The sequence below is a fragment of the Sphaeramia orbicularis genome, unplaced genomic scaffold (genome assembly GCF_902148855.1).
Source record: "Sphaeramia orbicularis unplaced genomic scaffold, fSphaOr1.1, whole genome shotgun sequence".
NCBI classification, from domain to species: domain Eukaryota; kingdom Metazoa; phylum Chordata; class Actinopteri; order Kurtiformes; family Apogonidae; genus Sphaeramia; species Sphaeramia orbicularis.
In genome coordinates this window covers 286,419-306,101 of record NW_021941470.1, presented here as the reverse complement: position 1 = coordinate 306,101, position 19,683 = coordinate 286,419, and the positions used below count along the sequence as shown (strand labels likewise).

The window sequence follows — 19,683 nt, the reverse complement described above, 5'->3', positions numbered from 1 at the left end:
ACAACAGCCACACCTCCTGGGACTCTTCCCTCTTTACACCCAGGCTAAAGTCGGTAGTAGACTCCGCAGCCCCAAGGAGACCTTTAGTCCTTTAAGGTCCTGCCTAGCAAGAAACGTTTCTTGTAGGCACAAGATGTCACACTGCTCTAACAGCTGATCAACAACAATCCGGCGAGCTTTATCATCTGCGCTGTGGCTCAAGCACAGACCACGACAGTTGTATGATCTAACTCTAGTGTCCACATGGTTATTAGTCTGGATTCCCTTCAGCAACAGGCACACTCACTGCTCTGGTTAAAGTAGCAGCATTAGTGCCATCAATATGTTATTATTATTATTATTATTATTATTATTATTATTATTACTATTGTTATAATTATTATTCTGACACTTCCGATTTTCTCATGTGTTCTATTTGTCTGGTTTAAACAAACTCTAAATGTAAAGTGTAATCAGATAACTGTTGGTCTAATTTGGAAACATATAAATAAAATTGGATTTAATTTCTATTGGATTTGGAACCCTCTGCCTCTCCATATCAGACAGTCGTCCTCTGTCTGTTTTTAAATCATTTCTTTTCTCCTCAGCTTTTGAAACTATGTGACATGTTTGAAGGTACTATCTTTATTCTATTGTTTTTATTTGGTAGTGGTTTATTCTTATTTATCATTTTATTTGTTTATTTAGTTGTTTTAAATTGTATGTCTTTATGTTTTTTTTAATCTATTCTTGTATTTTATTCTTTTATTTGGGTTTTATTTATTCTCCTGTACAGCACTGTTTTCTTTTTTGTACAGTTTCTGTCTTTAAATCTGTTCTGTATTTAATTCTTCTATTTTGGTTTGAATTTTTCTTCTGTCCACCACTTTGGTCCACTGCTGTTGTTTTAAAGTACTTTACAAATAAAGTTGGATTGGAATAGAGCAGATATTCATTCATCATATTCACAGTCTCTATATAATTTCCAAGCATCTTTGTTTCTATTATTTGTCACTGATAAAATTGGATTTTTATTGATATTAATTTAAACTCATTGTGTTCATCAAACATGTAAATGAAACATTTGATGTTTTTTTTTTTCCAGATTTTTGCCCCATATTTGCAGATAACACAGACCTGTCTTCTGTCAGATCTGTGTCAGCAGCTGGAGAATGAATGATTCATGCCAAAGCTGATTATAGGCTGTGTGTGTGTGTGTGTGTGTGTGTGTGTGTGTGTGTGTGTGTGTGTGTGTGTGTGTGTGTGTGTGTGAGCAGTAGGGGGAGTCAGAGTCATGTGGATCATGTGGATGTGTCCTCAGTGGGCGTTCATTGGTTCATCTGTGCCCTCAGGTAAATCTGTGGGCGGAGCCTCCACTCTCAGGTCAGTGTTGGATCAGGTTTCACAGGTTCATGGCCCTGAAAAATGTGCAAAAACATCATGTGTGTTCAGTGATGAGAGAGAGCCGTTTCCATGGTTACCAGTAGACCTGTGGAGGTCCACCTGTAGACAGGGACAGGCTGTGATTGGTCCAGGCAGAAGTCACATGACACATCCATGTCTGGTCCCTTCAGGAGCGATGTTTACACTGTTTACATCTGGGACTGAGTCTGCTGTTTCTGAAAATGACATGAACACCTGAAACGTGATGGTATTTAAACCCACCGGTTCACAGTGAAACGAACAGAAACGACATCAACATCTGAGGAGGAGTTTACTGCAGACAGCTGAGTTAAAAAAAGAGGATCTGGAGTTTGAGTTTGGACAAAGAACGACATGAGGCAATAAAACTGAAACAGATTCAACAGAGAGAGAGAAAGAGAGACAGACAGACAGACAGACAGACAGATAGACAATTTAAAATTAATAAAAATCAAAAACAAGCAACAAAAATGGTAAAAAAAATAAAAAAAAACATAAATAATATAAAGAACAAAACAAACAAACATAAACATCAGTATAAAAAAAAAAAAAAAAAAAAAAAAAGATCAAAATGAATGAAAAATGAAGAAAATGGAACCAAACAGACAAAAACATGAAGAATCAACAGAAATACTGTTGGTAGAGCAATGAAAACCAAACTGAAGAATGATATAAACCTGGATAATTAACGGAACACAAATATATAAATGTGTGTTTGTGTAGATGATGGGTGTCTAAATGTACAAATATGTTTTCTTCTCCCTCCATAGTCGTTCATCTCACACTCTCCAGTCTATTTTTTATTTATTTTTTTACACTCTCCAGTCTAAACGTTCGCTTCATCATGTCAGACATAAATCACTCTTACATAATCACAGCTGTCTGTTTCGTTTCAGTTTGAGTTGAACTAAAGTTCAGTCTGTTTAAACAGTGACTCAGTTCAGCTCTAACACTGATTCATGCGGATCATCAACCTTCAGCAGGAAACGCCACCAGGGACGGCGATTTAAAAGAGGGGAGGCTCGCACAACAGAACACAGGGGTCAAAGGTCACAGAGGCCCAGAGAGACGACTGAAGGAAAAACAGCAGCAGAAACAGAAACACTGCATTTATCAGAAGTTTCCTTCAGCTGAATGTGCACAAAGATGAACAGAGGAGAAGAGGAGGGAGCAGGAGGGAGGACATGACCTTTGACCTTTAACCTGTACAGTCCAACAGCAGGAGGACACGACCTTTGACCTGTACAGTCCAACAGCAGGAGGACACGACCTTTGACCTGTACAGTCCAACAGCACTGAAGAAACCACAGATCAGAAAGAAAGACAAACACAAAAGAAATAAAGAAGAAAGTTAAATTAAGTTAGGTTAGGTTAGGTTAAGTTAGGTTAGGTTAGGTTAGGTTAGGTTAAGTTAAGTTAAGTTAGGTTAGGTTAGGTTAGTTTAAGTTAGGTTAAGTTAGGTTAGGTTAGGTTAGGTTAGGTTAAGTTAGGTTAGGTTAAGTTAAGTTAGGTTAGGTTAAGTTAGGTTAGGTTAAGTTAGGTTAGGTTAGGTTAGGTTAAGTTAGGTTAGGTTAAGTTAAGTTAGGTTAAGTTAAGTTAAGTTAGGTTAGGTTAGGTTAGGTTAAGTTAGGTTAGGTTAGGTTAAGTTAGGTTAGGTTAAGTTTGGTTAGGTTAGGTTAAGTTTGGTTAGGTTAGGTTCAGTTGTCCTCACAGTTCAATTCAGTCTCTGCAGTTTATCCATAATTCACAGCTCTTAGCATTAGCATTAGCACACCAACACACTGCCAAATGAGTGTTGAGGTTAATTTCTGATCACATGACGAGTGAACCACCAATCACAGCACGTCTGACCTGTTCAGGAGATACAGGGGTCAAAGGTCAAAGGTCAAACATAACCTCGTGTGTGAAACTCCTGTTTCCTCCTTCACGCTGCTCTTCACCCCTCCCATCAGCAGCCTGGTCTCCACGGCAACCACACCAAGAGCCACTGATGTTTGAGTGGAACACAAAAACAACAGAAAAAACACTGAATTCAGCTGGAAGCACCGATGGTCCAGGAATTAGACCAGTCCTGTTCTAATTCAGTCTGAAACTGTTCCAGGAATTAGACCTGTCCTGTTTTCTGTTCAGTCTGATGAAGCTGTTCCAGGACGTGGACTTCATCATCGTCGAACTGAACTCATCAGTTCATGAAAAACAGACACGTTTGTGTTTTCTGCGATCTAAACCTGTTTGATCTGATAAATAAATGAAGCAGATGAAATGAAACGGAGCTTTTCTGTGTTCTGTTTATAAATGTGGTTTGAGATCTGAGACAATCAGCACATTCAACTGTTTACATTTACAAACTGGTTTGAAACTGAGTCTGATCTGAAGCTGACAGGTACTGAAGCTGACAGGTATTGAAGCTGACAGATACTGAAGCTGACAGTTACTGAAGCTGACAGGTACTGAAGCTGACAGTTACTGAAGCTGACAGGTACTGAAGCTGACAGATACTGAAGCTGACAGGAACTGAAGCTGACAGATACTGAAGCTGACAGGAACTGAAGCTGACAGATACTGAAGCTGACAGGTATTGAAGCTGACAGATACTGAAGCTGACAGGAACTGAAGCTGACAGATACTGAAGCTGACAGGAACTGAAGCTGACAGCAGACACTGAAGCTGCAGAACTGTCTGTCTAGTTTGGTTTGTTCCGTTTCAGTTTCAGGGTCTCCTTTTTTTTCTGTGAACATAAACACAAACAGTCTTTGACTTTGTTTAGGACAGAGGGTTTGATTGGTGCCTGCTGTTACCATGGCAACGAGGACCACTTCCAGGAAAATGTGTGTGTGTGTGTGTGTGGGGGGGGGGTTGTCAAATCCAGTGAAGTCATCAGAGGAAATAAATATATTTAATAAAAGCATGAAGTGATAAATGCAACAAATGAGCAATTAGATGAAAAAAACAACAGGTTTAAGGCAGAGTTAGACCAACCTTAACCTTAACCCTAACCTTAACCTTAACCCTAACCTTAACCCTAACCCTTAACCCTAACCTTAACCCTAACCTTAACCTTAACCCTAACCCTTAACCCTAACCCTTACCTTAACCCTAACCCTTAACCCTAACCTTAACCCTAACCTTAACCCTAACCTTAACCCTAACCCTTACCTTAACCCTAACCCTTAACCCTAACCTTAACCCTAACCCTAACCTTAACCCTAACCCTTAACCTTAACCCTAACCTTAACCCTAACCCTTAACCCTAACCTTAACCCTAACCTTAACCTTAACCCTAACCCTTAACCCTAACCTTAACCTTAACCCTAACTCTAAACCCACAAGTTTATTTCAGTAAATACAGGTTCAGTTCTATATTCAGTTCAATGTTGGATGTGTTTCAAATCCTTCTGTTAGTAAAGGTTATTAAAGGTCGTAGCTGATTAGAAAAGCCTTTACATCCAGTTTCAGATTCACACTGAAGAGTTTACTGTGAAATAAAAGGATCCAAACAGATTTACATTTAAACCAAAGGAAGCATTCGATGATAATCTGACATCAGATACAAAATCCACCACAAACAGAGCTTTGATTTACAGTCAGTTCTGTGTGAAGCATGTGTTCACGCTGGTTTACCTGCACTAATGTTGAACAAACAACTGAAAACAGCTCAGACACAACGATAACCAACCAAAACAACACAAATGAAGAAAACAATCAACAAGAAGAAAAAGAAACTAATCAAAAAATTCATTAAAATGAAAAAGATACAAAACTGAAAAAATTAAAAGAAAAACAAGAATGTTAAAATTCATAAATAATCAATGAAAAAAAAACAAAAAACTAAAAATGAACAAAATAAACAATTAGGTCTGAAATGAAACCAGTTCAATGTTGAAGAACCAGAACTGGTCCAGAACTGATTCAGAACTGATTCAGAACTGGTCCTGAACTGGTCCAGATCTGGTCCTGAACTGGTCCTGAAGTGGTCCAGATCTGGTCCTGAACTGGTCCAGGTTTTCATGTCCTCCTTCTTTAACTGGACTCTCAGGTTCTCAGCGGTCCTCCATCTGATCCGGTCCAAATCTGAACTGGATCAGAACACCAGTGTCAGATTGAATTCACATGGTTTTGGGTTCAGTCTGTGATTGGCCCGTTTACGTCTGAAATACCAAAGAGCTGACCAATCAGACGACAGATCTGGACATATCATGGGATGTTTCATGTTAAAGCAGGAGATGAAGGTCAAAGGTCACATGATGAACGGGTCTGGGTCAGAACGACCAGAACCAAGAGGTCACATGATCATAACCAGGGGGCGGGGCTGGGGCATACAGGGTGGGTCCTGGTTCTGGTTTCAGCTTCAGGCCGATGGGGGGGCGGACCGGGCCAGATGGTCCTGGTTCTGAACTCAGGCCGATGGGAGGGCAGACCGGGCCAGGTGGGGTGGGTCCTGGTTCTGAACTCAGGCCGATGGGGGGCGGACTGGGCCAGATGGGGTGGGTCCTGGTTCTGAACTCAAGCCAATGGGGGGGCGGACCGGGCCAGGTGGGGTGGGTCCTGGTTCTGACCTCAGGTCGATGGGGGGGCGGACCGGGCCAGGTGGTAGAAGCCCTTCTTCCTGGACCGCCTCAGGTAGTCCAGGACCAGAGTGGTGGCGGCGAGTCCAGCAGTGACGCAGACGACGGGGACGATGATGACGACGAGACCTGGAGGACTGAGGGAGTTCTCTGAAACAGGAGAAGAAGAATGGACACAAGTATTATGGGATGTCCCGATCATTTGTTGATCTGTGGTTCAGACTAAACTGGGACAGACAGAGCTAAGCTAACAGAGTTAAGCTAACAGAGCTAAGCTAATAGAGCTATGCTAACACAGGAGATTAGTGGTTTTACTGGGGCTGTTTTAGTCTAAAAACAGAGCTAAGCTAACAGAGCAAAGCTAACACAGGGACCAGTTCTGCAGGTTCTGGTCCAGGTGGTCCTCTTGTCACTGACCTGTGACGCTGATGCGGAACACTTTGACCTGGAACCCCAGGTCGTTGGTCACGTTGACCTGGTACAGTCCGGAGTCTCTGGCGGTGACGTTGACCAATAGGAAGGTCCCATCAGCTGACCGCAGCTCCGTCCCATTGGTCAGTTTAAGGTAAACAGTGGACGGGGGGGAACTGATGGTCCGGCAGCACACGGTGACATTCTGACCCTCCTGGACCACCGCCGACGGAAGGACCAGGACCGTGGTGTTCCTGGGAGGGGCTGAGGAGGGACACAAGAACAGGGAGGTCACATGATCTGAGGGCCCAGGTGGGTCACATGATCTGAGGGCCCACGTGGGTCACATGATCAGAGGGCCCAGGTGGGTCACATGATCAGACTGCTGACCTGGGTTGAGGATGTTGTCGGGTGGTGGAAGGAGGACCTGGAGGATCTCCTCAATCCCACTGCCATGTCCTCTGTGGACAAAGCAGAGGCTGAGGTCTCAGAGGTGGACTGCTCCATCTCAGAGGTGGACTGCTCCATCTCAGAGGTGGACTGCTCCATCTCAGAGGTGGACTGGTCCCAGGTGCTTGGTAAACTTCTCAGTGTCAGGGCACCGGGGGTGGACCAGATTCACCCTGAGTACTTTAGGTATGGATGTGCAGGACTGTCCTGGTGGACTCGTCTCTGTAACATGGCGTGGCAGTCGGGGACAGTTCCTCTGGATTGGCAGACCGGGGTGGTGGTCCCCCTTTTTAAGAAAGGGGACCCGAGGATGTGCTCCTACCACAGGGGGATCTCACTCCTCAGCCTCCAGGGGAAAGTCTATTCCAGGTACTGGAGAGGAGGATCTGACCAATAGTTGAACCTCGGATCCAGGAGGAACAATGTCGTTTTCGTCCCGGTTGTGGAACGCTGGACCAGGTCTACACTCTCCATCGGGTGCTCAAGGGTTCATGGGAGTTCACCCAACCGGTCCACATGTGTTTTGTGGATTTGGAGAGGGTGTTCGACTGTGTCCCTCATGGTCTCCTGTGGGGGGTGCTTCGGGAGTATGGGGTCCGGGGCCCTCTGTTAAGGCCAGTCCGGTCCTTGTATGACCGAAGCAGGGGTCTGGTTCACAGTCAGTCAGACCTGTTCCAGGTGCATGTGGGACTCCGACAGGGCTGCCCTTTGGCACCGGTTCTGTTCATAAGGGGTTAGAGGGGGTCCGGTTTGGGGACCATAGGATTTCATCTCTGCTTTTGTCCATTTGGCCTCAAGGAACCTGGACCTTCAGCGTGACCTGGGGCGGTTTGGAGTGGGATGAGGATCAGGACCTCCAATGCCGCTTTTCCACTATGTGGTACCGACTCGACCTTTTTGTGTTTCCATTATGAAAAAGGACCTGGAATCTGGTACCTGGTACTAGTTTTATGGAATCTGGTACCTGGTACTAGTTTTTTGGTCTCACCTCCGCTGACGTTCCAGGACTGGGGACCAGATACTAAAAGTAAATCTGTCAGTAGGTGAATCCACATGATGACAGTCTGTAAAACTACACCATGGTTTGTCCAGGAGGTTCAGACGCAAACATTCAGCAGGAGTTTGACCAGACAACAGGCAACCAGTGAGTTTATCAGCAACTGTGAGCAGAGCACACAGAAGGAACGCACCGCATCGCTATGACGACCAGGGACTGGAAAGAGGGAGGATCTGGAATGGAAAGGGTCTAGAATAGGACCTGGTACCAGAGTGGAAAGAGTCTGGAATAAGACCTGGTACCAGAGTGTAAACGGTCTGGAATAAGACCTAGTACCAGAGTGGAAACGGTCTGGAATAGGACCTGGTACCAGAGTGGAAACGGTCTGGAATAGGACCTGGTACCAGAGTGGAAACAGTCTGGAATAAGACCTAGTACCAGAGTGGAAACGGTCTGGAATAGGACCTGGTACCAGAGTGGAAACGGTCTGGAATAGGACCTGGTACCAGAGTGGAAACGGTCTGGAATAAGACCTAGTACCAGAGTGGAAACGGTCTGGAATAGGACCTGGTACCAGAGTGGAAACGGTACCAGAGTGGAAACGGTCTGGAATAGGACCTGGTACCAGAGTGGAAACGGTCTGGAACAGGACGTGGTACTGGAGTGGAGTCAACCCGGTTCCACGGTAGTGGAAAGGCGGCACAAATCTGAGTACGGGGTTCTGGACCAGATAAAGGTGGTCTGTCCTGGTTCTGGACCAGATAAAGGTGGTCTGCCCTCTTCAGGTCTGTGGGGAGTCCTGGACCCAAGTGGTGGAAGGATGGAGCCTGTTTTCTGTATCCAAAATAGAATTAGTTTCCATCCCAGCCCTGTCATTTAAAGGGTTAAACATGTGACCGGTATTATTGAGTATTTTTGTTTATGGATGAAGTTGACGAAACAAAGTTGAAAACAAACTGTCCTCAATACTCAGTGCTTCAGGAACTGGATCATGTGACTCACACAGATGGAACACCAAAAGAAAAACAGGGCTCATTCTATTTATGTCCAACAACTGGGTCAGACACCAGAACCACAACCCAAAACGTCCACCTTTAACCCTTACAGACCCAAACGTCCACCTTTAACCCTTACAGACCCAAACGTCCACCTTTAACCCTTACAGACCAAACGTCCACCTTTAACCCTTACAGACCCAAACGTCCACCTTTAACCCTTACAGACCCAAACGTCCACCTTTAACCCTTACAGACCCAAACGTCCACCTTAACCCTTACAGACCAAACGTCCACCTTTAACCCTTACAGACCCAAACGTCCACCTTTAACCCTTACAGACCCAAACGTCCACCTTTAACCCTTACAGACCCAAACGTCCACCTTTAACCCTTACAGACCCAAAACGTCCACCTTTAACCCTTACAGACCCAAAACGTCCACCTTTAACCCTTACAGACCCAAACGTCCACCTTTAACCCTTACAGACCCAAAACGTCCACCTTTAACCCTTACAGACCCAAACGTCCACCTTTAACCCTTACAGACCCAAACGTCCACCTTTAATCCTTACAGACCCAAACGTCCACCTTTAACCCTTACAGACCCAAACGTCCACCTTTAACCCTTACAGACCCAAACGTCCACCTTTAACCCTTAAACACCCAAACGTCCACCTTTAACCCTTACAGACCCAAACGTCCACCTTTAACCCTTACAGACCCAAACGTCCACCTTTAACCCTTGTACTGTCCAGTCATGTGTTTGACCTCTGACCTCTGACAGTGACCGTCCTGTTGTCCACTTCAGATCCATACTGGTTGGAGGCTTCACACTGGTAGTGGGCGGAGTCTTCTAACTGGGCGGAGGATATGTTGAAGGTGAGATGGAAGGAGGTGGAGTCTGTCCTCTGAAGCTCCACCCCATCCCTCCTCAGCACCAGAATTGGGGGCGGAGCTCCGTCTGAGTGGCAGGACAGCATGACCTCCTGACCCTCCAACACCTCCGGACCTGGACTGACGGAGACCTGGGTACCCCTGGGAGGACCTGCAACAGACAGACCAGGACTGAGACCAGGACCAGGACTAAGACCAAGACCAGGACTGATACTAGGAGCAGGACCAGGACCTCAGAGCCCACATGTGGACACTCACGGTGCAGGTGCAGGTGGGCGTGGCTGCTCCTGGACCTCCACACAACACCGTCCTCTGTCAGTAGCTCTGCCCTGCAGATGATGGTCCCGCCCCTCTGGTCCTGGTCCACCCTCCACCTCAGGACAGATGAAACATTCTGCGACGACTGGGAGGATGAGAACGTGTCCTGGGTCATCAGGGACCTGTTCCCTGAGAATGTGTCCTGGACCATCAGAGACCTGTTCCCCGAGGTCCAGTGGATCCTCAGCTGATTGGCTGGGAACACGTCAGTGACGGAACAGCGGAACATGGCCACCTGACCCACCAGAACCGAACCAGGACCCTCCAGAACCGGATCAGAGGGGAATGCTGCACAGGAAGAGACAACAGAGATGCAGTCCATCAGCCTGGAGAACCTGGAGAACCTGCGGAACCTAGAGAACCTGGAGAACCTAGAGAGCCTGGAGAACCTGCAGAACCTGGAGAAGCTAGAGAACCTGTAGAACTTAGAGAACATAGAGAACCTGTAGAACTGCAGAACCCAGAGAACCTGGAGAACCTGAAGAACCTGGAGAACCTGCACAACCCAGAGAACCTGGAGAACCTGAAGAACCTGCAGAACCTGGAGAACTTATAGAACCTATAGAGCCTGGAGAACCTGCAGAACCTAGAGAACCTACTCAGTCCATTCCATCCATCAATTCTCTTTCTCTTATCTGGGGCCGGGTTGCGAGGGTAACAGTCTAAGCAGGGATGCCCAGACTTCCCTCTCCTCAGACTCCTCCCTCTCCTCAGACTCCTCCTCCTGGTGGGACATGCCCAGAACACCTCCCCAAAGAGGAGTCCAGGAGGATCTGAACCAGATGTCTGATCCACCTCAGCTGGTTCCTCTGGACGTGGAGGAGCAGCGGTTCTACTCTGAGCTCCTCCCACATGACTGAGCTCCTCCTCCTATCCCTAAGGGTGGACCCCTCCCACCCTACGGAGGAAATTCATTTGGACCGCTTGTATCTTGGATCTGGTCCTTTGGGTTCTGACCCAAAGCTCATGACCACAGGTGAGGGTCTGAACGTAGACTGAGGGTAAATCCAGACCTTCTCCTTTGGGCTCAGCTCCTTCTGAACCACAACAGACCCATACAACCACTGCAGACGCTGCACCCATCCACCTGTCAATCTGAACCTCCATCCTTCCCTCACTGTGAACCAGACCCAGATACTGGACCTGCTCCACTTGGGGCAAAGACTCTCCACTGACCTGGAGAGGGCAGACCACCTTTATCTGATCCAAAACCGGACCCCCTCTGGCTCCTGGCTGCACCTAGAAATTCTGTCCATAAAAATTATGAACAGAACCGGTGCCAAAGGGCAGTCCTGCAGGAGTCCCACATGCACCTGGAACAGGTCTGACTGACTGTGAACCAGACTCCTGCTTCGGTCATACAGGGACTGGACTGGCCTGAGCAGAGGATCCCAGACCCCATACTCCCGAAGCACCCCCCACAGGATACCATGAGGGACACGGTCCAACGCCTTCTCCAAATCCACAGAACACATGCGGACCGGTTGGACGAACTCCCATGAACCCTCGAGTACCCGATGGAGAGTGTAGACCTGGTCCAGTGTTCCACGACCGGGACGAAAACCGCATTGATCCTCCTGGATCTGAGGTTCGACTATCGGTCGGATCCTCCTCTCCAGTACCTGGAATAGACTTTCCCCTGGAGGCTGAGGAGTGGGACCCCTGTGGTTGGAGCACATCCTCCAGTCCCACTTTTTAAAAGGGGGACCACCACCCTGGTCTGCCAGTCCAGTGGGACTGTCCCTAACTGCCACGCCATGTTACAGAGACGAGTCCACCAGGACAGTCCCTGCACATCCTGAGACTGAAGGGACTCAGGGCGGACCTCATCCACCCTGGAGCCCTGTCCAACCACCTGTATGACTTCAGCTGGGGTGATGGACCAGTCCACCTCTGAGACCTCAGCCTCTGCTTCCTCCATGGAAGATGTGACAGTGGGGACCTGAGGAGATCCTCCAAGTATTCCTTCCACTGTCCGACCACACCCCCAGTGGAGGTCAGCTCCTCCCACTTCCACTGGAAACAGTGTTGGTGGTGCACTGCTTCACCTCCTGAGGCGATGGACGCTTTGACAGAATTCCTCGAGGCTGACCGATAGTCCTCCTCCATGGCCTCCCCAAACTCCACCCAGACCCCAGTTTTTGCCTCCACAACCGCTCGGGCTGCAGCACACTGGCCCACGGTACCCATCAGCTCCTCTGGAGTCCCACGAGCCAACAAGACTTCATCAGACTCCTTCTTCAGCTTGGACGGCATCCCTTACTTCCGGGGTCCACCACCGGGTTCGGGGATTGCCGCCACGACAGGCACCGGAGACCCGGACCACAGATCCGAGCAGCCGCTTCGACAATGGAGGTGGAGACACGGTCCACGGGGACTCAATGTCCCAGCCTCCCTGGGATCTGGGAGGAGCTCAGTCCAGTTCTTCAGTGTGTTCTACAGTCTGTCCAGACGTCTAATGTGTCTGACATGTTCTGAAAGAGAACCATGGATGAACAGAAACACTCAGATAAACAGGAACAACTGATGGACCAGAGGACACACGCACACGTTCTGTCTGTCTGTAGGGATGGGAATCGATAAGAATTTAACGATTCTGATTCCATTATTGATTTTGCTTATTGATCTGATTCTCTTATAGATTGTCATTGGCTGAGGGAATAAAAGATAAAAGAGTACAAACAGGTGTGTTTACATTAACTGTCTTTTATATTTCCATCTGCACAGAAAATAGAGCATATACAGTATGAACTAATAATAAGAACAGATGATGCCAGGCCCAGTTGGGGGGGGGGGGGGCATGCATTAATTCCTCTAGTGCCGCATGTCCACTACATGGAACCGGTTCAACTCTGCTCAGCTCCGTTGTTGTGCACCTCATTTCCTTTCCCCTACCTTCAGAAACTTGTATTTGGATACGACATGTATTGCCTGCACCAGAACCAGAACTGGGCCTGGTGTTCACTCTGCTGCTAGATTCACACGTGTCACTAAGTAGAGAATCAAATACGTGACATTCCTATAAATGAATCCCATGTGGACAAATGTTTGAACAGATTGGAGGATTCCACCCTTTAGAAGAAATGGAACCTTTGACAGTGTTCAACTGGACCTGGTGTGGTCTGTTTGGACCTGGTGTGGTCTGTTTGGACCGCTTCTGCCTCAACACCATGTTGTCTGCATTCTGACCAAAACATGTCATCGCTCATGCGCAACTAAGGTAGAATCAATAAGCAGAATGGTTAAGCAGGCAGGCAAACGATTCCAAGGAATTGAGCTACTAGGATCCGGTTCTCAAAAGGAACCGATTCTTGATTCCCATCCCCATCTGTCTGTGTCCTGCCCCCCCACCCCCCACCCCACCCCCACCCCCCCTCCCTCCATGGTCAGTCTCATCTGTAGGAGGAAGTCTTCCTTCTACTGGAACAACATTCCAATAACACCATGACCTCTGACCTCTGACCAGCAGGACTCTCACTGCACCCCCCCCCAGACCCTTGTAGTCCAGAAATAACCCTGATGATTTTTCACACACAAACAGACTTTCAAGGACTCAGCAGATACAACCACTTAACGCCCCCCCCCCCCTCAACATTCTTCCTCTCTTCCTGTCCTCCCACAACCCAATCCACTGAAAAGGTTTCGTCACATGATCACATGGACTGTGTTTAGAATGTCTGGAGAGAGAGAGAGAGAGAGAGAATGAGGGATAGGAAGAAAGTGCCCACTCAAACTCACATATACACAGTGTGGAGAAGCAGGAGCCACAAAGGAAAAGAAAAGAGGAGCAGACGTGCAGATGTGGTTGGACACAGTCCTCCAGCTCCACACACTCATGTGGGTCCTTCTGTTGGTGTGAGGAGCCTCAGTGACAGAGGATGGAACTGTAATCACCACAGATATAAGCATGAACGGAACAGTGAAAAAGCAGAGAGAGCTGCAAAACAAATGAACCCACAGACAGACAGAGGACAGACAGACAGACAGAGGACAGACAGACAGACAGAGGACAGACAGAGGACAGACAGACAGACAGACAGAGGACAGACAGACAGACAGACAGAGGACAGACAGAGGACAGACAGACAGGATTGGACAGACAGACAGAGGACAGACAGACAGACAGGATTGGACAGACAGACAGAGGACAGACAGACAGACAGGATTGGACAGACAGACAGAGGACAGACAGGATTGGACAGACAGACAGAGGACAGACAGACAGACAGGATTGGACAGACAGACAGAGGACAGACAGACAGACAGAGGACAGACAGACAGACAGGATTGGACAGACAGACAGAGGAACAGACAGACAGACAGGATTGGACAGACAGACAGAGGACAGACAGACAGACAGGATTGGACAGACAGACAGAGGACAGACAGACAGGATTGGACAGACAGACAGACAGAGGACAGACAGACAGACAGACAGGATTGGACAGACAGACAGAGGAACAGACAGACAGACAGGATTGGACAGACAGACAGAGGACAGACAGGATTGGACAGACAGACAGAGGACAGACAGACAGACAGGATTGGACAGACAGACAGACAGACAGACAGGATTGGACAGACAGACAGAGGACAGACAGACAGACAGAGGACAGACAGACAGACAGGATTGGACAGACAGACAGAGGAACAGACAGACAGACAGGATTGGACAGACAGACAGAGGACAGACAGACAGACAGGATTGGACAGACAGACAGACAGAGGACAGACAGACAGACAGACAGGATTGGACAGACAGACAGAGGAACAGACAGACAGACAGGATTGGACAGACAGACAGAGGAACAGACAGACAGACAGAGGGACAGAAGTGTGGACTGACCATAGACGTGGACATGGGTGTGTCCCGCTCGGACCACAGACCCACAGCTGGCCTCACAGCTGTATCCTCCTCCGTCCATCAGGTCCAGGTTCTGCAGGTGGAGGCGGGACATCCTGCTCCACTCCGTCGTCCTCTGTAGGACCGCCCCCGCCCGCTCCGGTCCCACCCGCACCGTCCTCCTCCAGGTGAGGGTGGGGGGGTGGAGACACCCGGAGGCCTGGCAGGTGAGGACCAGACCTGAACCCCGATCAGCTGCCGCTACCTGCTGCATGACCTGCACCTGCAGAGGATGGACTGGACACGCCCACACAGGTCAGACAGGACACACCCACACAGGTCAGACTGGGGACGCACAAAGGTCCTACAGTCCCTGAACTACAGTGTGTTTGACCTCTGACCTCTGACCCTCATGGACCTGTTGTCCACTCTGTTGTGTTTGACCTCTGACCTCTGACCCTCATGGACCTGTTGTCTACTCTGGTGTGTTTGACCTCTGACCCTCATGAACCTGTTCTCCACTCTGGTGTGTTTGACCTCTGACCCTCATGAACCTGTTCTCCACTCTGGTGTGTTTGACCTCTGACCTCTGACAGTGACCGTCCTGTTGTCCACTTGGGCTCCATACTGGTTGGAGGCTTCACACTGGTAGTGGGCGGAGTCTTCCAGCTGGGCAGAGGATATGTTGAAAATCAGGTAGGAGGAGGCGGGAGTCTGTCCTCTGCAGCTCCACCTCCTCTCTCTTTAGCACCAGCATAGGGGGCGGAGCTCCTTCTGAGTGGCAGGTGAGTGTGACCTCCTGACCCTCCACCACCTCCTCATCTGGACTCACGGAGACCGAGGTGTTGGTGGGTGGAGCTGGAGGCGGGACAATCGGGATGTGTCAGATTACATCCGTGATTCAGAGGACTGTCAATTAAACAGGAGGTGGGGTCTCACCGTGAACTGTGACCTGGACCGCCGCCGTCATGTTTCCTTCCGCATTGGACGCCCGGCACTCGTACCGTCCTGACCCGGACAGCGTCAGCGCCGGGAGGAGGAGCCTGTGGCCGGCGCCGAGTGGCACAGAGCGTCCGTCTGGTGTCTGGAAGCTCCAGGTGACCCACCGGGGGCGGGGTTTCCGTCCGCCAAGCAGCTGAGGTTCAGAGGAGAGCCCACCATGACCAGAACAGAGGACGGTGGAGTCAGAGGTGATGACAGGAGCATCTGAAAGAAGAGGAGGCGGTGGGTGTCAGAAAAGAGAAGGTGGAGTCAGGGAAGAGGAGGTGGAGTCAGAGGTGATGACAGGAGCATCTGAAAGGAAGAGGAGGCGGAGCCAGAGGTGATGACAGAAGTGTATGAAAGGAAGAGGAGGCGGAGTCAGAGGGTGATGACAGGAGCATCTGAAAGGAAGAAGAGGCGGAGTCAGAGGTGATGACAGGAGCACTGAAAGGAAGAGGAGGCGGAGTCAGAGGTGATGACAGAAGGTTCTGAAAGGAAGAGGGGGCGGAGTCAGAGGGTAATGACAGGAACATCTGAAAGGAAGAGGAGGCGGAGTCAAGATAACCACCACCACACACACAGGAGCCCAGCCTTTAAATGACCAAATATGAGCATTAAGGTGGATTCAGTGTCCTTTAGTGTGAGCTGTTCCACTGTCACGACCTGAACGCACCATCACTGCACTGAAGAACCTGAACGCACCATCACTGCTGAGGGTGGACGCACTGAAGAACCTGGACCCCACTGGACTCTACTGGACCCCACTGAACCCTCCTGGGCTTTACTGAACCCTCCTGGACCCTCCTGGACCCCACTGAACCCCACTGAACCCTCCTGGGCTTTACTGAACCCCACTGAACCCTCCTGGACCCTCCTGGACCCCACTGAACCCCACTGAACCCTCCTGGGCTTTACTGAACCCTCCTGGACCCTCCTGGACCCCACTGAACCCTCCTGGACCCTCCTGGACCCCCACTGAACCCTCCTGGGCTTTACTGAACCCCACTGAACCCTCCTGGACCCTCCTGGACCCACTGAACCCTCCTGGGCTTTACTGAACCCCACTGAACCCTCCTGGACCCCACTGAACCCTACTGAACCCCACTGGACCCTCCTGGACCCCACTGGACTCACAGAGCAGGTTCAGCTGGACCGTGGTCTCCTTGATCCGGTCCTCAGCGGGCAGGTCCTTCAGGTCCAGCGTGGCCCTGCAGCTGATGTGGGCCCTTGAGTCCGGTCTGTGGGGGGTGAACCTGTACGTAGACCGGACCGATCCCATGCTGCTCTGCAGGATGTGGTCTCCTCTGATCCAGTCCAGGGTCAACATCTCTGGGGGGTACAGGTCCAGGACTTCACAGACCAGGGTCGACTCTGCCCCCAAACGAAGAGCGTCATGACCTCGGATCAGAGGGGCTGATGGGAAAGCTGTGGGAGGAGCCAGAATAGAACAGGCTAATAACTGGAAACTGGAGCCAGAATGGAACAGGCTAATAACTGGAAACTGGAGCCAGAATGGAACAGGCCAATAACTGTAAACTAAAGACAGAATGGAACAGGCTAATAACTGGAGCCAGAATGGAACAGGCTAATAACTGGAAACTGACAGAATGGAACAGGCTAATAACTAAAAACTAGAGACAGAATGGAACAGGCAAATAACTGGAGCCAGAATGGGACAGGCTAATAAGTGGAAACTAAAGACAGAATGGAACAGGCAAATAACTGGAGCCAGAATGGAACAGGCTAATAACTGGAAACTAGAGACAGCATGGAGCAGGCTAATAACTGGAGACAGAATGGAACAGGCTAATAACTGGAGCCAGAATGGAACAGGCTATAAACTGGAAACTGGAGCCAGAATGGAACAGGCTAATAACTGGAAACTGACAGAATGGAACAGGCTAATAACTGGAGACAGAATGGAACGTGCTGCTGCGTTCACAGACTCACAGTAAACCTGGACGCTGCTCTTGGCCTGTCTCTCTCTCTCGCTCTCTCTCTCTCTGTCTCTCTCTCTCTCTCTCTCTGTGGAGCATTCACAGACTCACAGTAAACCTGGACGCTGCTCTTGGCCTGTCTCTCTCTCTGTCTCTCTCTCTCTGTGGTGCGTTCACAGAATCACCGTTACACCCTGACACTGCTCTGGCCTGTCTCTGTCTCTCTCTCTGTCTCTATCTCTCTCTCTCTGTAGTGCATTCACAGACTCACAGTAAACCTGGACGCTACTGTTGGCCTGTCTCTCTCTCTGTCTCTCTCTCTCTCTGTGGTGCGTTCACAGACTCACCGTAAACTGGACGCTGCTCTTGGCCTGTCTCTCTCTCCTCTCTCTCTCTCTCTCTCTCTCTGTCTGTCTCTCTCCTCTCTCTCTCTGTGGTGCGTTCACAGACTCACAGTAAACCTGGACGCTGCTCTTGGCCTGTCTCTCTCTCTCTCTCTCTCTCTCGCTCTCTCTTCTCTCTATGTCTCTCACTCTCTCTATCTGTGGGCATTCACAGACTCACATTGAAAATGGACGATTCTCTTGGCCGTCTCTCTTCTGCTTCTTCTCTCTGTTGGGGCATTCACAGACTCACCGTACCTGGACATCTCTGTCTCTCTCTCTCTGTGGTGCATTCACAGACTCACCGTACACCTGGACACTGCTCTTGGCCTGTCTCTCTCTCTCTCGCTCTCTCTCTCTCTGTCTCTCTGTCTCTCTGTCTCTCTCTCTCTCTCTCTGTGGTGCATTCACAGACTCACAGTGAACCTGGACGCTGCTCTTGGCCTGTCTCTCTCTCTGTCTCTCTCTCTCTGTGGTGCGTTCACAGACTCACCGTATACCTGGACACTGCTCTTGGCCTGTCTCTGTCTCTCTCTCTGTTCTCTCTCTCTCTCTCTGTGGTGAATTCACAGACTCACAGTAAACCGGGACGCTGCTCTTTGGCCTGTCTCTCTCTCTGTCTCTCTCTCTCTGTGGTGCGTTCACAGACTCACCGTACACCTGGACACTGCTCTTGGCCTGTCTCTGTCTCTCTCTCTGTCTCTTCTCTCTCTCTCTCTGTGGTGCATTCACAGACTCACAGTGAACCTGACGCTTCTTGGCCTGTCTCTCTCTCTCCTCTCTCTCTCTGTGGTGCGTTCACAGACTCACCGTACACCTGGACGCTACTCTTGGCCTGCCTCTGTTCTCCTCTACAGCTGACTTTACACAGCAGAGCGCCCTCATGCTCGGTCATCACGGGGTCAAAGGTCACCACAGACTGACTTCTGTGGACTGGACGTGCCGGTCAGCGGCGGTCGTCCAGCAGCGTCCAGGAGATGCTGAGCGTCGGGACAGTCCAGAACCGAGCAGACCAGTTGCTGGCGCCCCCCCAGTCTGAACAGAGGCATTCTGGGAAACACGTCCACTCTGAGCGCCTGAACGCACCATGATGACATCACCAGCACTGAAGAACAGACACAAATAAACGACAAGTTGAGTATATTAAACACTCTTTAACCCTCTGCTGTCCAGGTGAGTATATTAAACACACTTTAACCCTCTGCTGTCCAGGTGAGTATATTAAACACACTTTAACCCTGTGGTGTCCAGGTGAGTATATTAAACACACTTTAACCCTGTGGTCCAGGTGAGTATATTAAACACACTTTAACCCTGTGGTGTCCAGGTGAGTATATTAAACACACTTTAACCCTGTGGTGTCCAGGTGAGTATATTAAACACACTTTAACCCTGTGGTGTCCAGGTGAGTATATTAAACACACTTTAACCCTGTGGTGTCCAGGTGAGTATATTAAACACACTTTAACCCTGTGGTGTCCAGGTGAGTATATTAAACACACTTTA

At 49.2% G+C, this 19,683-nt stretch overlaps 1 pseudogene; it reads right to left on the bottom strand.

Annotated features, from left to right (window-relative positions):
* Nucleotides 1-4,668: 4,668 nt before the first annotated feature.
* LOC115415906 (vascular cell adhesion protein 1-like) lies at nucleotides 4,669-19,289 on the bottom strand (annotated as a pseudogene).
* Between the last annotated feature and the right edge of the window lie 394 nt (nucleotides 19,290-19,683).